This window comes from Barbus barbus (genome assembly GCF_936440315.1).
Source record: "Barbus barbus genome assembly, chromosome: 14".
Classification (NCBI taxonomy): domain Eukaryota; kingdom Metazoa; phylum Chordata; class Actinopteri; order Cypriniformes; family Cyprinidae; genus Barbus; species Barbus barbus.
Window position 1 is genome coordinate 25760604 of NC_136742.1, and position 20769 is coordinate 25781372.

At 36.5% G+C, this 20769-nt stretch overlaps 1 pseudogene across 1 annotated transcript in view; it reads left to right on the plus strand.

Moving 5' to 3' along the window:
• Positions 1 to 16867, plus strand: part of LOC306880387 (protein broad-minded-like) — a 32824-nt pseudogene extending 15957 nt beyond the window's left edge. Inside the window, exons 19-25 of the transcript XR_013785890.1 lie at positions 1949 to 2071; positions 2267 to 2355; positions 3805 to 3917; positions 9460 to 9603; positions 10966 to 11106; positions 13720 to 13908; positions 16367 to 16867. The product of XR_013785890.1 is annotated as a protein broad-minded-like (transcript). The remainder of the gene's footprint in view (positions 1 to 1948; positions 2072 to 2266; positions 2356 to 3804; positions 3918 to 9459; positions 9604 to 10965; positions 11107 to 13719; positions 13909 to 16366) is intronic.
• The last annotated feature ends 3902 nt before the right edge of the window (positions 16868 to 20769 follow it).

A 20769-nucleotide genomic window follows, 5' to 3' on the forward strand; every position in this document is an offset into this window, starting at 1 on the left:
TGGCAGCCCTAAATTACAATCATTAATAGATATCTGGTTGTAGGGATGGCAGGGATCGAGAGGTGAACAGTCACATAAAGCAACATGAGTTCTTGGGCGTGGGTCTGTGGGAAATGACAAAACTGTGACTGTTGTGTCTGTGGAGAGACCCACATGCTATATGAACCAATCCCCCACACTTGTGTTTATGTGGAATATGGTCCGTTTGTGAAATGTCAGCATGCAGTTCACGCCCTCAGCTACTGCAGGTGTGTTGTTAAGTCCTTCAGCTCAGGAATTTATTCGTAGTCACAATATCAATATCATATTGTGTATAGATAAATCGCCCCCTTGTGTCAGATTTGAGACCATGCAATATAAAAATAAATGTGCTTAACCAGTATTTTTAGTTATGTATCTGACCTGTAAAGGCGTTTGGTTTTTCTGTCAAGATAAAAATTGAAATATTGATTTAGTAATTGATTAATGGCTGCTGAAAATCCAGCTTTGCTATCACTGGAATAAATTACATTTTAAAATATATTTCAATAGAAACACACACACACACACACATATATGTTATGAACAAACGTTTAAATATTAGGCTTATATCCACTGCTGATATATTTCTGACACATAATGGATTATCGAAATCCCTTTCTCTTGCAGTTGTGAATCTAATCTAAAATCTTCTGCCCTTTGTGTTGCATCACAGAATCTTTCATCAGTGCAGTGTAAATACATCTAGCATTGCCTAGACTTTGAAGAGCTGAGTGTTGTTAGGATTATCAGTCTCCAAACATCTGACAGTTATTATGCTTTGGATAGTTCACTCATCCTTGTGATCACAGTCGCTGTCCATTAGCAGAGAATGGACTGCATCCAGAGCTAAGGATGCTTACTTCACAGCCAGCGTTTTTGTCTGAAGGCACATCTCCAGTTAACTGGTTTCAGGCACTATAACATCGTCTAATGATCGAGAACAAATTATAGTGAGCTTTAGACATAGGTAATGTCTAATAATGAGTCATGACTTTTATGAATTAATCTACTCCTTTCAACATGCCATTTTTACTCCTTCCACCTACCTGCAAATGGTTTATAGTTGTCTCTGCATTTTTAAGCTGAGATAGGAGAATTTTAACATAATAAATGATTTTTGATTGTGAATTTTAAGGTACTGTAGAAAGGTTATACCAGTTGGTCTAGTCAATGATACAGTGTTGTAGTATGCTAATACTTGAACATTTACTGCATGCTCAGTATTTACTTTTGGGTATAGTATGCAAATAGGCACACAGAGTCTCTGCCTTCTCAGTAGATGGAGTTTGTAGTAAAAAAATGTAGACTGCAAACTGTTGTAGATTTTAGCTGCAAACGAAGCGCTGATGCTGCACTGATTCAACCTCCGTCACAGTACAGTGCCATTTAATGGCTGCATTGAAAATCCTCTACAATCAGTTTTGCTCAGCTGCATTGAATCACATCATTAGAAACCATTAGAGAGGAAAATATGTGTCACCTCACCATTCTAGCAGCTCAGTCCCTCTGGCTTCTCCAGAACTGATATGTGTCACTATACTGTTCTCCACTCATACAGAATATCCTCATCTCATCAGTCCAGTGCAGGATTTCATGATTTATTTCTCTCACAGCTTTCATGCTAATTTCCCTGCTAATGTGTCATGGAGTTTAAATGTAATATTCTCCAATAGTGTACACACAACTACTGCTGGCTGTTTGAAAGACTAAACTTCTTGATCAAAAATGATACCAAAATGATGGTGCACACCTGATTTTAAAGGCAAATGTCAGTTTTTTTGCTGATGTCATGATGATGGATTGCTAAAGATTTTGGGAGACGATAAACCAACAAATTTCAGTTTTCAGCTATGTAAAATTGAAGTAATGTTGCTTGTTATTTGTTTTCCCGTGGAAACACTTGTTTATTCCATCTGTGCTCATTCAGGTTCTTGAGCGTGCTGTGCTGTAACCTGGATCCTTTTCTTCTGCTGGAGTCTCAGTATAACCTCTCTGAGTTACTGCTGCGGGGTCAGAGGGACAATGTCACAGAGCCGCCCTCAGGTGAAGGGTGAGTGACCATCTCTCACTTTCCTGTATTCAACCAACAGTCACTTTCCAAAAGTAATAGATTTAAAAAAACTGTTGTTGTTTTTTTCATTTACCATAGGTTTAGATAATTTGAATTGACAATGTGAACACGCTGTAGAAACAGTATGTATTGATTCTGTATATAGTTTGTTTTTACTGGCTTCATCATCCTCAGGCAATTCATCATTGATGGACTGTCTGTGGAAAGAAACCATATCCTAATTCGGATCGGTACAGTTGAATCCTCCCAGAGCCCTGCAGAAAGTGAGAGCATCTCCTTTTTCCTTCCTTATCTGTTGTATGTGTAGTACAATAAACTTTGTTGAGTTGATCATGTTGTAGATATAGTACCATGGAAGCAGTGTCACCGGATGTAATTTGGTTGCAATACACATTATTTTTTTATTTTACCATTTAACAGCCGTTTTATCCTGGATATTCGGTTAGGAAAAGGTATGTGAAGTGAGATTTAATCTGTTAACAGGATGCTTTTCACAATTTTGCAGTCATTGTAACAGTCCCCAGTCAATATTCTAGTTTTAGATGCCTTATCTACATCCCATGTTTTGAATTTAAGAAACATAAATGGGGACTAATATATCAGTATTCATATTATCAACATAATCTCCATGGAGGGGTTTACTGCTGCTTTGGCAGTTGGATTGTATTTCAGATGTCTCAGGAATCATGCAAGAAAAAATATTACAAATTGTTTACAAGATTTGTAAACAAGGCAGTAGATCCATATGTGACAGTTTGAGTGATGACAGAATTTGACATTCATGACTTATAGGATGAGGCTCTGGTTGATGTCTCAACACATCTTTAGGTGATTGTAGCGACTGGAACTAAAAATAAACCTGCACACTTTTGTGTTTGACAAACAAAGTCCTTGTGTGTTACTCCTTTGTTTTTCATTTGTTTTATACTGAAATTAGATTCTTGATTTGAAACTGCGATAAATATTTATTATTGTAGCAATGGGGGGAAAAAGTGTTTTGGCACGGTGAAAGGGGATGCTTTAAAAAAAAAGAAAAGACATTAGGAGGTCAGATTGAATTCCCTGAGTAAGCTGTCATTCAGTACTAGTGTCTGGCTTGTTTTGGACCAAAGGTTGGTGTGAAAATATTGATAAATGTGTTTTCCCCATACATTAAACATTTTTTATGTGGCAACAGTGTTGTGCTCGCGGCTGTAATACAGCTACCGTGAGTGTTTAGCAAATTAAAATGGGAGTTAAATTAAAATAATTTAAAATACACTAGTTACTACACTACTGCTTTTTTTATACACTACAGATTTTTTTGTTTTTGAATGTTTCTTAAGCTCATGAAGTTTGCATATATTTGATCATAAACACAGTAAAATAGTTATTACTGTATTGTGAGAAATATTATTTATTCCTGTGATGGGAAAGCTGAATTAGCATCATTACTCCAGTCTTCAGTATCACATGATCCTTCAAAAATCATTCTAATATGCTAATTTGGTGCTCAAAAATGTTTCTTCTTATTGTCAATGTTGAAAACAGCTGCTTAACTTAACTTTTTCTACAGCACATTAAATATCAGTTCAACAGAATATGCCCAAAATTACATAGTACAATTTTGTTATATGCATTAATAGTTTAACATTGCTAATAAAAACAGGAGATTTTGCCTTCTACAGCTTAAAAAATAATAATGGGACACAGCATACCATATTTATGGAAAGTGTCCCATCTGTCCCTTAGGGGAATGACCCTTACCCATGGCCAATGGTGTCTACATACCCTCTGCCTAAATATTACATTCTTGACGTGCCCAAGACGCTCCGCCCTAAACAGGGTAAGAACAAAGTTTTAAAGCATTAGATCCTGTGTGTGTGTGAGAGATATTTTTGTAATTTATGAGAGCAGTTCCCTTATTTAACCAGTAGTTTAATTCAGTGTTTTACATGGTTCTACTCACTTCAAGGACACATTCCCTCTTTATGACAGACTCATTTCTCTTCTTTACTGTTACAGCAATACATCTTTATTTCAGTGTGACGGCTTTTTCCAGCTCTAAGAGGTTCTTAATGCCTAGTAAACACTCTTCCTTTAGGTAGAAGCATGTGGATGAATCCCTATTCAGTGCCTCAGTGGTGTTTAAATGTTAGGTTTGAGACAGTATATTGTTATTTTGAAGGCCAAGAAGTTATACAGTTGGTAGTTACAAGTCAAGAGTCACAGATTGCCATAGGACATGAAATCAGTAAATTTGTTGTGTACTGTTCAAATGTTTTTGCCAGAAGACAATCATTTTGACTGTTAAAAAAATGGTATGACCCACATTCAGCTCTGTCTGAGATTCACAGCAAGATGCCCAGCTTCTCCAGTCTTATACTGAAGTTATACTGCATTTAAAGGGGTCAAAATGAGAAATCAGATATCTGTTTAAAACCATGTTTGACCGGTCACAGTGAGGTAATAAGGATGAAGTAGGATAACTACTAAGAGTGTCTCAGGCGCAGACCCTTCTTCTTAACGCCAGAAGAATGAACAATATCCTATCCTTTTCAGCAGCTATCCTATCCTACTACAGTTCTGTTCTTTTCAACAGCAAATTTCAGAGCAAATTGTTTCATGATCCTGCCATAATGTAATGCAGGCTTTGCAAAGAGGCTGTTGGTGAAGGACGGGGTAGCACAAAAACTATATCGAGTTTGACAGCAAAGCCGAAGCTCATGAGTCAGTGTTGTTACTCATTTCACATGCAAATAGGGCATTTACATAGAGCACCTAAAGGCACAACAGCACAAAACGGCCTGTTTAATTTTAAGGGTCAGAGAGATGGTGGAAAATAGTCATAAACTAAATTATGACTGCTTTGGCAAATTAAAAGTGGGCTGGAGGAAAAACAAATAAAAAAAAAAAAAAAATGCAGATATGACTGACCCTTTTAAATTCAAAACTGCTCTGTTGCATTATATGTTCCAACTTGTATTTATACAATTATGTATTCAGGATCTGTAAGTCTGCAAGACCAGTTTCTGTAAATGCTGAATAGATTGTTTACAATGTGAAGTGCTCACTTCATTTTTATACCAAAATGTTTTGCATTTATTAATAGTGTTCCTTGATATCTATTACTGTATATGCCTTTTTCTTTAAATTTGCCTTTAGATTTCCACAGGAATTAAAGACAATAGTTTTTTTCACTATATTAATAATAGAGCTGTAAAATCCTTTAAATCATTGTGTGTTTTTCTGGTTTAAAATAGTCAAATAACTCAAGGATTTCTTTCTGTTGTGAATGTTTAACATTGGCCAGTTTCATGCTGTTACTCTATGCCTGCCAATGTCTGATTCCGTGTAACACTCTGGCTTTTCTGTCTTAATTTAAAGTGATATTCGAGTAACAGTCACTCAGCATATTTTCTCGCTGTGTAGCCTGAGTTTTAAACATTGTTGGAGTTATGCATTTCAACAAACAGGAAAATACATGCAACACTAAAGAAATGAGATTACAAGTAAACTTTCTCATGAAAGATGTGTATTTAATCTCAGTGTACTGTGGCTCAAGACATTCTTTGATTTCTCTAGCATCCACTCCTTATATGAAAGAGGCTTGTGAACTTTTAATTTAATGACAAGCATCTTCTTTCATTTATGAAGTCCGGAGTTGGAGACTTTCTCTTTTTTTACTTAATACTTTAGTAAATATTTATTTGACTATAGAATGTAGACATAAAATGCAGCTTCTGGGTAAAGTTTTGAATGATAGCTTAATTGATGAGAATTTGCAAAAATCAGGTAAAAAAAAAAAATCTGACTTCTCAGCCCCCAAAACTTCCCAAATAGGATATATGGAGTCATGTTACTTTAGCATTCGTTTCCTCTAGGTCTGTATCCTCCCCTCTCATTTAGTAGAGTAGGGGTGACTTATCACACTTCATCTCACTTAGCCGTTCATGTCAAAATCGCTGACTGATGTGAGCAGCAGGAAGTATGATTTGTCATTCCGCCTAAACCCTTCTCTCCTATTGGTTCATTTGCCAGCCAGTCAAGACCAGTGACTTCACAAGGTGCACATCTATCTGCATTGTCATCATTACAATACTGACATTGTTATATTAATATAGAGGAATGGCCCCACAATTATATCAGTGGGCCCATTTCCGTCTCACCAAGGGCATTCACTCAATTAAGGCCGTTCTTAAGCATGATGAATATAGATCACGCAGCTGATGTTGATTTGTGGGTAAGCCGATGCTGAAATGAAAATGTATTATTTAACAGCACATTTTGCAGTGCTCTTTTGCTACTCTGTGCTCCATTTACTGAAATGGATATTTGAAGAGGAGGTGCAAATGGGATGTAATTTCTTCATTTTTTTGGTTTCAGTGGTGGACCACAGTGCAAAGACTCGAAGCCTGTCTTCTGTGGAGCAGTTAGGTGTGGGGATATCCCTTAGGTAATGTATATGCCATATCCAGGCAAAGCTTCATGCTAGGATTAAGGTTTGTGAATCATTGTTGAAGTGCTTTGTCAAAACTCTTTTTTTAACACTAGAAATGTATTATATACAGGGTCTTAAAAAGGTCTGACATCGAAGCAGAAAGTCTTGAAGTCATAGACACCATGGCATTAAATGTTTCACGCACTGCAAAAAATAACATCAAAAGTGAACAAAATAAAGCGAGTTGAAAATAAAGTGATGCTTGATGCAAAAATGAACATCTGTCAATGAGGTATGAAAAGTAGTTTTTCTTTTGAGCTCATTAGCAGATTTTTATTCTTTTTTAAACTCCCTTTCTTTTGAGCAATTTCTCAGTTGTTTTGCATCAGAAATAAATGCATCTATTGGAAAACTAAGACAAAATGTGGAGCAAGAACTTTTTACACTGTGGTCAGAATGTACAGTTATTTTCATATTCTATTTTCATTCATTAATTCCGTATTCTGGTTAACCTTTTTTTAATGAATTAAAAAATTAATGAAGATCTGTTTAAAAAAAAACTGTTAAATTTGCCTTCATAAAACATGATGAAACCCTGATATTACAGTATATTTTATTATATAGTATTTTTATCATGAAAGTAAAGCAATGTAATTATTATTAATACATGTATTTTGCTTTAAAAATGCTTAGATATGTGTACTGGAAGATAGGACAAAAATACTGATCAGGAAAGTGATTTTTGCAGCTTCACTGAAAGCCACTGGCATTCTGCGGTATGTCAGCACACTAGTTAAACTCAATATGAACTCATTTAGATATTTTGTCTTAAGGCAATCCACAATGACTGTAATCAGGCAATGCATTCTAGGGCTCAGCACATTGGGATAATTGTAACTCTCTGTTAAACTTCATTTGGTGCTGTTTCCCAGGGAGAGACTGTACATGCATGATAAAACTGAATTTAATTCGGCTGCAAAATTTTGTTCTTATTAGTCAAGAAATATTGCCTTGAGAAATTTCTGATTATGTAAATGTCCATAAGTTGGTGATTGGGGAAGAACATTTTAACAATGTATTTTCACCTTTGTTTAGCAAGGTCCTATTGAATGGGGTATTAAATGAAGCTGCCATGTAAAACAGTGCGTGTGTGTGTGTGTGTGTGTGTGTAGATATGGCAAGTTCCTAAAGCTATTGAGAGGAGATTCGGAGCAGGATCTGTGTCTTCTGCTCATGCACTGACTGTCAGGAGTTCCTCTCTCAACAACGAGTCAGTGTCACTTCTGAGCTCTGTATCCTTCTCATTACACTTTATAATATTAATCAAGTGACATGCAAATTATCGCAAAAAATCTAACTTTTCATTTGACTGTGCACAATATTCTTATTTGCTGTAGACCACGTATTGATTTATGTTAATGTGGATGAATCACTAATCTCAATGTTAATCTGAATGCCATTTTAACGGGTTAGTTCACCCAAAAATGAAAATGATCCTGTTATATTATATTATATTATATAAAAAATTGTCCTGGACCTTCTAAGCTCTATCATTGCAGTCAGTGGGTGTTTCTGTTAAACAGTCCAAAACATGTAAAATAAAGTGTGCAAATCCATAAAAAGCCATGCCTCACAGCTCCAGGGGGATGAATAAAGGCCTCCCATTGCGAATCCATGCATTTTTGTGTGAAAAATATAGATATTTCAAACATAATAAACATCTCTCTCACTTCATCTAACTGTCATAAGCAGAAGCCCTTCCGGGTGGATGACGTTGCATGATTTATGACGAGCGCGGAGAGAGAACAAAACAAAACATATTTGTAAAGAAAAATGTCAGAGGATTTCGATATAAGCCAAGAGGAGACTGGCTTTCATTTGGTAAAGAACGGAAACTTTGCTTTCTTTGCTCCTATAAACAAACGTTGTTTTTTGCGAGACGTCCTACGAATGCAGACAATGCAGGCGTCCTACGTCATCATCATTGTATGACAGATAATAGAAGTTACGCAAAAATGTTTATATCGTTTTACATATGGATTTATTGATTTTTTTTTTTTACAAAAACGAATCGATTCGCTACAGGAGGCCTATATTCATCGCCGGAGCTGTGTGATGCATGTTTTAAAATGGATGCATGTGCTTTATTTGACTACATTTGCACTGTTGAACATCTACCACCTGCCCATGCCATTATAGAACTTGAAAGCCAGGACAATTTTGAATACTACTCCGATTGGATTCATCTGAAAGAAGAAAGTCATATACACCTAGGATGCCTTGAGGGTGAGTAAAACATGGACTAATTTTCATTATTTGGTGAATTAACCCTTTAAGTTTCTTCGTGCTGTTTTCCTTTATAGATAAAAGTTTAGTATCAAATATGCATGAGTCAAATAGTAGCTCCAAAATCTAACACCATCCATTGATAGGACACATTTTCTGTTTCCAGTTTTTTTTTTTTTATGAATTTTTAATAATTAGCCCCAAAATATAATTGGATACACAAGCCATTTTTTAAAAAATATGAATGTCTTTGCATTATATAACAAATTATTAAACCAAATGGCATTCATTTTAAAGAAATACAGCACAAGTACAATTTTGGAGGGTTTTCATTAGGTTTTAAATGATAAAACAATACATAGACTGCTGTTCAGACGATTGGGGTTTAACATTTTTTTATATTTTTGAAAAAAAGTTATGTTCACCAAGGCTGCATTTATGTTATTGTTAAACATTAGTGGAACATATTTATGATCTGCTAGGATACTTCTAGACTTCATCTACTAAAATCACCTTGAGATCACTCACTCACTTGAGATCAATGACTTTAATGTTTATATATTTTTTGGCCACTATTTTGGCATCGTAGCTGTTGGGAAAAAATAGGTCAACCTCAGAATGTATTAAAGATTCCTTGACCCGACTGTCAGCCTATTCTCAGGGTGGTTATCCTGGTCACGATTGCTTTGCCTCCACAGTTTTTCTGCTCATGCATGGCGACGTTGGTCGTTCTCTGAGTCTGCTCTTGCGTTTCTCCCGTCTGCTGCTGTCTGCCTTCCTGTGGTCCCCAAGACTGCACAGCTCAGTGAGTTACAGCCTGTATCATTCCTCTCTTCCCATTCATGTCAACCTTTAATACTTGCTGGGGTTTCAAGTTAAAGTTGAAGGTTGCCCAAAAAAATCGAATTAAGTCATATAAATGAATACTTGTATTCAGCAAGGATGCATTAAACTGGAAAAAAAATCAGCACAACTGTTTTTAACATTGCTAATAATAATGATGTTTCTTGAGCAGCAAATCAACATATTTAAATTATTTCTGAAGGATCATGTCACACTGAAGTCTAATGGCTGCTGAAAACTCAGCTTTGGCAGGAATAAATTACATTTTAAAATATATTCAAATATAAAAGTTGTTTTAAATTGTAATAAAATTTCACAATATTACTGTTTTTACTATATTTTTGATTGTCTTGCTTTGTTTTGGGTGAACTATTCCTAGTCTTAAGCTTAGCCCATTTTGCAATTTTGTAGCACTAATAACAGCTGCATCACTCTCATGTTTAGTAATGTTCTGAATTTATATTATGTATATGCTTGTGTAGCTTTCATATCCATGTGCTGTAAACAAAACTCAGCATTTTGACCTGCATTATCATTCTAATCTCTATTTGCATAGGAAAAGTTCAAACTGGGAGGAAATGCTGGATATCATGATCTTACTGGGGCAATAGTCATTACAGTGGTTCCCATAAAATTTGGATGGAGCAATCTCTCTCTCTCTCTCGGAATAGCGGATAGTAAACAGAGCTCAGTTAATAGAGTTTCAGCTATAAAAATATGTGCGGGATATGATAATGCTCCACACACACACGAGTTTGTCTGATTACAGTTCCATATTTCTGTGCTGTCAGAGTGGCCGTGCATGTAAATCATTTAGCTGAGAGACGATGGTGACAATCAGGAAAAAGAGAAGACGCAGCCCTCACATTTGTCACAGTCCTCGCTAAACAGGAAGTTGCAGAGGCAGCTAATAAAAGCTTGGTTGTGTCATTAGCATGTGTGGTGTTCTGTTGTTTTCATGCCGTTGTCATACACTCTTGTTTCACCTGGAGAACACAAAAGGGGATATTTTGCATAATGTTTCTATTTTCAATAAAAATGAAAAGGGGATTTTCACTCTAGAAATGGGGGGAAAGCATCATAAAAGTGATTTTGTGTTTATGTACAAGTCTTCTCAAGTCATATCATAGCTTTGTGTCAAGAACAGACTAAAATAAAAGTAATTATTTGCTGAAGATCTTGCCCTTTGCAGAGTTCTCAAATCTCATTTGCACTTTATGATCAGTCATTACACGTAAGAACTAATGCAGCTCGGGATCATATACACTGCACCTTGCGCAATGCATCTTCATACTTTTATGGATTTATTTTTTCGTGTTTTTAGGTACATCTCCCTATAGAGATCGCTCAGTCAGGCATTCGTCCCATCTACTCTTGCACCACTCATTACGTCGAGATGTTGCTCAAGGCCGAGGTTCCTCTGTTTTTTTCCGCCTTCAGGATGTCTGGCTTCACTCCCTCTCAGGTGCTGTGTTTTAAGTACTTCGTTTTTAATTACTTCACTCCAGTCTTCTCTGTTGGTAAATAACCAAGCAGACTTGCCAACCTGTACGCATTTTGTATAGTAGATCTGGTATTTTTAGTGTTCCAGAGCAGCAAGCGTCTTCCCAAATTTGTAAGGAGAATTGTTTATCAATCTATTGTCAGCAAAAAAGAAGCTTTAAGGTTTGCATTTAATGAAAGCATTGTCAAAAAGAAGACAGACAATGTCCAACAGGATGTCCTGTATTTAAGCTCATCATATGTTACTTCGTCGCAAATCTTAAATCACTGACGGTGTGAATCGTGATCGCTGGGTGAATGAGTGTTACACTGCCAGGGTAGAAATATAAAGATGCAAGGACATTCTGCTATGACCCAAATGACTGACAATCGTCATAAACTAAATGCAGTGATTACTCAACGCTGCACTCTCTCTGGGGTTTATGCATGATCTCAAGTCTTCTGTCAGATTGAGTCAGATATGACCTTTTTCTAGCAGTCAAGGACAAACATTGAAGAGTAACTGGGTTTTCTGCGTTTAGTTTATTTTTGTATATTTTTATTCTTTATCCTTTGAACAATTTCAATAGGCCTGGATCTTGTATAATTCCTCTGACATGACTAAAAATGTATTTCTCTGTGTGCCTGAAATTCATTACTGTTGTTAGAATGAAAGATACTTTTGGTAGCTATATATATAAAGAGGGATAAATGAAAAAAGAGCATTTTTAAATGATAAAAACTCTCATACTCATAGACCCATCTAAAACTATAAAAATACAAAAATACGTTGAGCAATAAGCTTAAAATCTTCCTGAGCTACACGTTTCTCTTCTTTCTAAGGACACATGAAAACAAGAAGTGTCCCTGTATACAAAATTGTTGTTTATTGCCTTTTTTTACTTTAGCGTGATGTGAAGGGAAAGCGAAGTGAAGGGAGATATGCATTAACTCAAATTGGCCAAAGGCAACAATAAAGCAAACAAATAATTCTATTTCAAATATATGCTATTATTTCTATTTATATAGATGCATATAGATTATTTATTATTAATTTATTTATTTGCAAAACAGAGGATGTAAAATGGAGTACTTCATGTCACATGAGTTCATGAGAGATGCCACTTGAGCCATGGAAAGAAAAAAAAGACCTTTATTGTGTTTAAAAACAAAAACCAAAAAAACTTTCTCTTCAGATGTTGTGACAGGAAAATTATGTATACCAGACAGAAGTATTGATCTGCTAAAGGCTGCAGTCAATACATGATCAGTCATCAGTGTGCATATGAATTTTTACACAGCTCAGAGTAAAATGCAAAAAAAAAAAAAATGCCCATAGTTATAAAACTTATAACTAGTTTTGAATGGACAGAAACTGAGGGAAAGAAGATTTTCTGTTTTAAATTGAGTGTCACCTCCATCGTAGAGGGCGTCCGTGTCTGTGCACTCGGGGAGAGTGTTTCGAATTCTAGACAAAGCAGGAAGAGAGTCTGAAAGAGAGACACAGATGCTGTATAAATTGCCTGCTGGAGTGGTCTAAACGTACAGGAGGCATGTATGCGTGGCAGAACTGGAACGCCATCTACGATACCGCAGAATAATTGAACAGCTTCTAAGGGAAGATTATATGACCTGAACTTAGTTCACTGCCAGAGAAACAAAACAGAAATGCATCAAGCCTGTAGATGAAAGGCATTTCTGCATATTATGATTTAAGAGACTTGATTTATTTTTAGTCTGAGCTCAAGAAACATTTTCCTTTCATTCATACAAAATAATTTTTGTCTTGTTTTCCAGTGAAAATACTATTATAAGCATAAACCACATAAATAAACTTGCTGTTCAAAGGTTTGTGGTCAGTAAAATTTCCAAATGTTTTTGAAAAACCATGGCTGCATTTATTCAATACAAATACAGTAATAACATCAATATTATTACAATTTAAAATAGCTGTTTTCTATTTAATATATTTTAAATGTTACATTTTATGGTAAAGCTGAATTTTCAGCAGCTGACATTATTCCAGGATCCTTCAGAAATCATTCTAATATGCTGATTTGCAGCTCCGGAAATGTTTCTTATTATTACCATCAATTTTGATGTCCTACTGTTTAATATTTTCGTGGAAACTCTTATGTTTCATGTTTTATTTATGCAAGATTCTTCAAAAGAACAGCATTTATTTAAAATAGAAATTCTTTTGTAAACAATATTAAAGTCTTCATTGTCACTCAAATTGAATGTGTCTTTGCTGAATCAAGGTATTTGTTTCTTTAAAAAAATATATCTTGCAGTTTCACTTCTCAAATACATTTAGATATTTTTACTGGAAAATAAAAAGCTGATTAAGAAAGTGATGTGGTGATTTGTTTTGTGGTTAATTGTGACTCTTAACAGGTAATAGACTGCATCAGACCTTGAGGGAATCATGTTAGAATTCGATACTCAGAAGTTTTTGATCTCTCGTTTATTTTTCCAGCATCTCATATCGATTGATTTAAAAAACGTTATGGTGCAAAGGTTGCATTTTCTCAAAACTACTTTTCTAGCTCTCTCTCCTTTCCTCACTCTTTTTGTCCTTCCACCTGTTATGCAGACCTGTATTCAGTGGCTTGGTCAGTGCTTCTGGAACTACCTGGACTGGCCTGAGATCTGTCACTATGTAGCCACATGCGTTATCATGGGACCAGATTACCAGGTGTACATGTGCATCTCTGCCCTCCGTCACCTGCAGCAGGATATTCTGCAGCACACACAGACGCAGGACCTGCAGGTCTTTCTTAAGGTGCTGTATAACTTTTTTAAATGAAAATATATCATTCACTCATCCTCAATCCAAACCATTATGACTTTCTTCTGTGGAACACAAAGGAGATGTTTAGCTGAAAGTTCACACTGCTCGTTTCCGTTTAATGAAAGTGGATGGGGATCTGGGACAATCAAGCTCCACGATTGCAGGGGCAGTCGTGGCCTAATGGATAGAGAGTTGGACTCGAAGGTCGTGGGTTCGAGTCTCAGGTCCGGCAGGAATTGTAGGTGGGGGGAGTGAATAACTAACACTCTCTCCATTCTCAATACCACGACTGAGGTGAGACCCTTGCGCAAGGCACCAAACCCCCAACTGCTCCCCGGGCGCCCACTGCTCCGGGTGTATGTTCACTACTGTGTGTGTGTACACTTGGATGGGTTAAATGCAGAGTACAAATACCGAATATGGGTCACCATACTTGGCCACACACCACTTCCCTTTCCCGTTTCCCTTTCAAAAAGGACTAAACAGCACCATATAATCTCATAAAAGTGTCCCACAGAGGAAAGAAAGTATATTTCGAAAGAGGGTGAGTAAATAATAACAGAATTTTCATTTTTGGCTGAACTAGTCCTTTAAGGTGAGAAAATCCTGAGCCGGTGTTGTTTTAAGGAAGCACAGAGGTTTACAGTGTGCAAGCGTGTCTGCAGTAAATCAGATTAAACACACTCTTGTCCTTGTTTCACCCTTAAACGTTTAAAACTTTTCAGTCTTTGTGTGTGCGTTGGTGTATCCTGGACAATAGAGAAAGCATTTCAGACCATTCCTGAAAGGTTTCTGAGGATTTGTACATTACATAACTTATCTATATTTCATCTAAATTAAAGATCTGGATGGAAATTACTCGTAACAATCCCTCCCGATGTCACTCTGAAGCTGAATGCCAGGGTAAATGTACAATAAATCCATTTTGGATGATTCAACATTGCAGAAATCAAAGCCAAATAAAGTCATTCTTTGTTTGCAGGATTTCAAAAGCAATTGTCTGTCACTGCCGAATACATCCAGCACTTTGAAAACCATGACACAGTCTGGCTAGTGAGTTCAAAGCATCCTGCAGAACCATTTTAGGACTTTTTTCTTTGTTTTTATCAGTAACGATAGGCAGCGGAATAGTTTAATGTCTTTAGATAATGGGTACTTATAATTAAAATGTCATTTTTAGTGTTTAATTTTAAACACACCAGCGTGCAGCCATTTTCTAGTTTTGAATGGCTTTATAGGCAAAATACTTTTTTTTCAGCTTTAGGGAAACATCTGGACATTTCACAATCATTCTTCCTAATGGCTCTGTGGTTTTATGTAGCTGTTTTGCTACTCCACACCTGTCATTAATGGTGTGAACAAGTCCAAAAAGGAAAATGAAAATTCTTCCACAAAATTAGATATTTAGCAGAATCTCCAAGCTGCTTTTTGACACAACAAAAGCCCAAAATGTAATATTCAAACTTCATCACACCAGGTTTGACATCAGTGATACTACACACCTCCGGTACTGATGTATCTAATATTGTGTTCCTAGAAAGTAAGTAATTCTTACGAGTTTGGACTGGCTTGAAGGTGAATTAAGTTTGGGGTGAAGTATTCCTGCAAGTTCACCATAGAGTTGATGAGATGTTATAATAGGTCATGTTACAGTAGGTCATATGTAATCTAATTGAATGTGAAATTGTGAAGGAGAAGACCAAGGTTCTGTCTTTTTTAACCCAGTTTATGATCTTTATATAAGTGTTTACAAAGTGTTTATCATTTGTTTGTCATTAGTTTTTTGTTTGCTCTTAAAGCATTGTGAGCTTATCTATTTTGTTTGTGATTGCCATACCAACTGCTGTGGTCTGCAGTTATATCACAAAACTGCTTACACTGCAGGCATATTTTATTTAACGCAGCTAACTCATAAAGGTTTATTATCCTTTCTCTCATTTTCATCCATTCACCATGAACTGAAGTGTTCTTCTGTAACTTGAGGCACAGCTTTAGGACTTGCATTTGCTGACTCATCGTAAACAAAATGTAATTCATTTGGCTTTGTCTAAACAATATTATTTATCCCCAGCTAAATGTCAGAGTATATTAGCCGGTGCATTGTTTATTTAGTACCAGAACGTGTAGCCACATCTCACATAGCGACCTCTTGTTTCATTAATATATGCCATTTGTTACTGTAGGCAGTGAGACTTGGCACAATATTCATAATGTGCAAAATCTTGCGTGATTTCATTCAACAGTACACAATTTTCAGGGTGATTTTAGCCACTCTGTGTGCATGATTATCAGGATCTGCTCAGACTGGAACAAGAATATCAAACTCTCATCGAAACGGATTGAGCGCAATCTATTCTAAAGCTGTTATAAACCCGTTCTACCTCTTTTCCGCAAACTGGCTCTCTCAAACGCTGCTCATCAAATCTGTGCTTCTTTTGCCCGCTTGCAGGAGGAACCAATCCACGGCTTCAGGGTGAGTAATTACATGGAGGGGCTGGAGCGCAACTACAGATCCATGGTGCTCTCGGACATGAGGAGCATCTTACCAAGGAGCAGCTAGAAGGAAATAGACCACCGAAGATCAGCAGGGACTGAAAGTGCTTGTGGTACAAAATAATACTGAAAATGTTGCAATGATTTTATAACACAACATGCTCGATATGTGAAGAGGACACTGTTTTATCAAACACCATGTGAATATATCCCATTTGCTTTCAGTCTCTTTGATTTGTTGGGATTCTTATACTAAAGTATTCTCACTCAGGGAATCATAAATATAAGAACAAACTCTTCAAAGCCATATTGCCACTCAGTGGGATATATAAAGCATGGTAAATAAATAAGTGCTGTAAACCAGTCAAAAGTGATGTGCAAAAAGGATGATAAAGCAGACCTTTCTACATAGGCATTATAAAACTTCCCTCAACACAAAACATTTTCATGCATTGAATTCTGGGATGGATAATTGATTTTAATTGCAACATTGAGCTGTAATTACTTTGTAAAATTATTCTATATTTTACCATTGCATGGGTGCATATATATAAAATCACGTTTTATATCACATTTATCTGCTTTTCCTTGTAGCCTTTTGTGCCTAAAGTACAATTTTCCTGTCCTAGGCTAATTGCTGGACTCAAAGTATTGAATTGAATTGTTTATTAATCTTTTCCTCGAACAAAGTTCTGACAGCATATGTAATTTTGTATCTACAGTCCTGCTTGTGTCACTTTGTTGCTTGTCAGTAATGGTGTTGGAATATGACAGGATTGTGTCAGTGCTGTTAGCCATCGCAAAAACTATAGGATGTATATTGTACAGTCTAAAATAAGACCACTTAAGTCAAAAAAGTTTTTTTTTACTCTTACCCAAGATCTCAGTGGGCTCATATTGTTAAGTCTGAAAAGTAGCATTTATAGAGGCCAGACACATTTACCTTTTGTTCTGTGCATTTTCACTGGCAAAATCCAGTCATTTTCATAGGAAACCACGTGATTGGGTATTTTACATGTGGGTGAAAAATTTTCAAATGGGTTCAAGTTGATCACACGAGTCTGCAATGACCAACAGAAAGCTGCTTGGTTTAAAGTTTGAAGCTGTGCTTCATACATAATTCAATAGATAATGCAATGTTTTTGCCCCAAATTTCAATAATGCTGACCCCATATATAGGTGCACAAGTTGTTTACCAGTCTCAGCCTGTTATATGACAAGTAAAATATGAAAAATTCTAAGCTTTTGATGCTTGATTGCTGTCTTAATGGACAATCAAACATGAAGTATGTGTGATCTAACATGTCAACTCTTGAGTATACAGTGACTCACAGGCTTTTGACGCAGTCTTGTGTAGTGCGTGTTGGATTTTTAAAAAAGGCATATATTAACATCTGCAGTCTCTTATTGCCATCCTAAGGAAGCTGTATAGAGGCGGTATCACATTGACAGGCCGTCATTAGCACATAGATGCAATCTCTCACCCTTGCCATCTGTAACTCACACAGTGAATAATGAATTAGATCATTAAAGAGGTGTCTTTCTCCTTCACAACAACTGCTAAATATTGCATACTGTTTACTCAGTAGGAGGCAGAAGCAGTTATAATTTTAAGCTGTAAAAAGTTCCCTCAAGAGTGCATATTTTTTACTTACTTTCTCCATTTCGTTAAAAATAAAAAAGGATCACCTGTAAACTTGTGTATATGCTCAGATAAAAAAAAATCAGTTGAGCGTCATCAGTTGATTTCATCTTTGTGTAATCATAATGAGCTATGTGCGCATTAATCAGGTTAATGATTTAATGACTGATTGTTGGCCAACAGTCATTTGGAAAGCCGTGTGTGTCTTGTGTTGGCTCGTTGTAAATTGACAATACAAGGCTTTTGTGACGTGGCTGCAGACCAAAATGGTAGGATAATTAGAAAAGGCTAATTATGGGTAATTAAACTGATTAACTGATAATTAAGACCTATCCGTCTCTGTATTAGGCTTGAGGAGTTGCATTAGCTTGATTTTCTCTGGTAAATATGCTTTATTATTCTCTTTCACATTAATTATCCCCTTACCCCCCTTATGACTGCCAAATTCCACTTTCTGAAGAATCTGCTTGATGAATGGGAGAAAGTCGTTCGAAAGTGAGCATCACTGTCCATTACTTACTCTAAAGAGCACTTGAAACAAGTAATATGAAGCATTCAGGGTATTAAGGGCCTTTCACACCAAGGAAGATAACTAAAGTTTTAATAATTGTTCTCATTCTGTAATAATAGTCAACACCACAGACCACAATGACAAAGAACTACATCATTTGAATTAATTTCAGAATACATTTTTCCAGCTGACGAACAATAAAAACATTGACAGCCACTCAGAATCCACTCAGCTCAAGCATTTAGGATGGCAGATGACATAACTTCAGTGTACGCTTATAATAAACAATGTTATTGTGCTTTAGCGTTGACACTTACAACTAAAGGCTGGAATACACTACACGAGAATCTGAACAGATTTTTAAAACATTAGGCATCATACACTTACCGACTTTGTAAATCATACACTATGCGACTGAAGATCATACACTACCAGACTTTAAAGTTGTTCCGATCACAACGAACTCGAGCAGAAAAGCTATGCGTCTTGTTGCTAGGAGACGCATGACAAATGAAAATGTGTTCTAAAATCGGCTGAAAATATCAAACATGTTTGATATCCTTCCGACTGGATAGAATCAAATTCTGAAGATAAAAAATCGGAATCTGTGACCATCATACACTACGAGATTTTCTGTGGAATCTGTCAGCTGTAATCTGCAGACTGGCTCTGACTTTCCTCAACTAGCGTCAACTTGTTCAAACTGTAAAATTGGGGCAAAAATCGCATAGCGTATTCCAGGCTTAACTCGGTAACACCAAGGACGATAACTATAAAGATAAAGATAACGATAAAGATATAGTTCAATTTTGTCAGTAGTGTTTTATAAACATAAATGTTAGTCATAGTTTTTGCTGTACTTTTTGCTAGCAGTCCAGTTTTGAACTTGTCCTGTACTTCAGGTGAAGCTCATGAGGGTTGTCCTTTAACACTGATGTTCAAGTGTCAGTCATTGAATATCTACTTACTGTGTGTTGATGGACACACAATCAATCTGAGGGTCTTTGAAGAAGATATCACAAGCATTATCCATCTCTATTAAACTCCAGAATCTCAAGGGGTGAGGGGATGAATCCATTTTCTCTCGGTATCAATTCTAATCTGGACTGATTAGCGTGTGATTAGAATGCATGACTTTAACTCTCCCTGTCCGCTAATTCAAAGCCCAGTAGCATCAACGATAGGTCAGCTTCCACAGCAAATGGATGAGATGGAAGGAGTCAATTCTTGTTCCTTGGGGATAGAATAGGCTTATGGATCAGGCTCAAACTAAGAGAGTTAAAATCTCCAGACTTTGTGCGGAAAGTAAAACTCTCTTGTGTTCAAAGCAGGCACCGAAGAAAGGAAGCGAAGAGAAGGAGACGAGAGCCAGAAGAAGATTACCACACGAGCATATCCCATCCATTCCCTGTTAGAAGAAGCCAATAATTTATTACACACATTACGTATTGTACACACGCTTCCTCAGTCAAGCTGGAGCGCCGTTTTCATCACACACCATCAATACCACCCTTTTGAATCCTATCGCGGTTCTGCAGTAGCATGACTTTGTCCTCCTTTCCTGATGTATTTGTAGACTTTTCTTTTCAGATATTCTCTTTTCTCTGTGATCTAACCCATAATGACACCATCAGCACAAATTTCCCCTCAGGCCCACCTGACGAGACCATCAGGTTAATTGCAAAAAGTCTCATTAGCGTTATCATACAGGCAGCCATTCGAATTACCAGAAACATAATACTTACCAGAGCAGAGAGGGAGTCCAATGAATTGAATATGAGAGCGTGATGATCAACCAGTGCAGATAACCCGGGCAAAAAACGACATTATTCTTGAATGTCTCTGTCTCTTCGAACCACAGGAACAAAGATTGCAGATAATGTTTGAGTGAAGCTATCACAGCAGAAGTGCATGTCAGAGCCAGAGACACCACAGAGGTGAGGCCATTTGATTCTGTCTGCTGTCACACACTGTACCATTCAGTTAACTTTGACCTCTGCAGTATCTATCGATCTATAGTTCTATCTATCGCTCTATCATTCTAGCTCTCATTCTATCATCTATCATTTTGTTCTATCATTCTATCTGTCATTCTATCGTCATTCTATTCATCTATTGTTCTATGTTTCTATCAATGCATCGCTCTATCATCTATCGTTCTTTTGATCTATCATTCTATCTATCACTCTGTCATTCCAGCTGTTGT